Genomic DNA, 1,879 nt, shown 5'->3' on the forward strand with positions numbered 1-1,879 from the left:
TGCTAGCCATAAAATGAGCAATACAAAAGAGACTATGTTAACTTCAGGGTGGGAATAAATGTACTGTTCACATCATGTTTTTTGAATGAAACTTTGAAAATTGGAGACTATCATACAGTAAGTGAATCTCTTAAGTGGAGCTTTTTTAAAAAAAAATCATTTATATAAGGCCATGTTTCCTAAAATATTCTCTGGTGGAACATGTTCTGTGATATGTTATACAGAAAAAAAAATGTCTACTTGTCAAATTCTACTTTTAAGAGTTCCTGCATTGGACATTCTTCTCTAGAAGATTTACAGTGCTATTAGTATATTAAAGACAGGGCCATGGGCAACAGTAATAAAACATTTAACCTTGGTGAACTGAGAAATCTTTCTATTTGCCTTGCCTAGTATTCTTTCCGCCCATCCCATGTGACCCTTACCTATTTATCCTGAAGAACTTGCTACAGAAATGTTGATGAAACAATTTCTTTTCTAAACCAAATGGGAGGCCATGACTGGTTCAAAGACCCAGTCTTTTCCCAATCCCCCCAACTAATTTATTCTTCAGATAATTTTTCTTAAGAACAGCAATATTATAAAAAATACTGAACACGTGTCAGTGCAATAAAACACAAAGGGATACAACAGTCAATAACTGCTTCCTTCTTACTAGTCTGCCAATTAACAGTCAATTCTTTAATTTACTCTGAAAATCGTTCTCTTGACCTATTTTCATCCTCAAAACAAAGTTTCATCTCTCATTTACCTTTCACTGCCAAGGTGCCAGTTAGTTGCTAGTCCCATCAAGTCTACATCAAATAATCCTCTTGTATGTAGTTAAAAATGATACATATTTCCACACCTCTATGCCTCTGCTTCTTTTTTTCAATCCAGAAAGAAATGACTTTGTTGAATTAACAAACTATTTTTTCAGTTTTACATATAACTTGCTCTTGAATCTTTCCTAGTCACTTCTTTCATAATGAATCTTTCATTTGTTTGCAGTTTTTATAGAAAATTCCTTAGGCAACGAATCCTGCTTAAAACTATAATTTTGCCTCATACAAAATTGTTTTTTACTATGTTTACAGACGGTAAATCTCTTGAGAGCAGTAGATCATGAATCATTCTTCTCTGTGGTATGTAGAAGAGTATCTTACATAAACTAGCATTAAATATACATTCGTTGATTGAGTAAATGTCAATAAATTGAACATTGAAGAGAGTTCTATTTACTCCCACATAGAAAGACACACACTGAAATTCTAGAATTTTTTGTAATAATAAAACCTTGAATTTAACCAGACCTATATGTAGTTCTCTTTCTTTAAGTTGTACCCTTTTCTTTCTTTAATTTGTTAATCCTTACAACCCTCTCTTTATTCTAGAAAAAGGAGTATTTTCCCCTAAATGTTCTATAATCTATCACTTCAATTATATTTTGTATTAAATAGCACCAAATTCTTCTTGTTTGAGTTATATGACTAGTTTCTGTGCTTGCACTGTCATATTAAGTTAACACAGACATTAGGCATATAAGAAATGTAAGGAATTAATGCAAAACAAAAAGCTGACCCATAAAAATTAATAATAATACCATTCTTTTCATCTATATCTCTNATGAGCTAATTAAAATGTAATATCAAAACATAAAAATAATATCATAATATACAAGTTCAGATACTCAGGTAAAGCCCCAAAGAGCACTATTTTCTTAATTTTCTCAAAAGTGCTAACAACAAAAGCAGTAATAATATAAGAAACCCACAAAAATGGTCCTGAGGCAGTACTGACAATAATGAAAAGAAGAATATAATATTCCAGGATGGGTATTAGTGACTTCAGATATTTATGAGTTTGTAAGTGAAGAAAAATGACCAATGGAAAATTCCTA

Source organism: Crocuta crocuta, unplaced genomic scaffold (genome assembly GCF_008692635.1).
Source record: "Crocuta crocuta isolate KB4526 unplaced genomic scaffold, BGI_CrCroc_1.0 scaffold252, whole genome shotgun sequence".
In the NCBI taxonomy this organism is placed as follows: domain Eukaryota; kingdom Metazoa; phylum Chordata; class Mammalia; order Carnivora; family Hyaenidae; genus Crocuta; species Crocuta crocuta.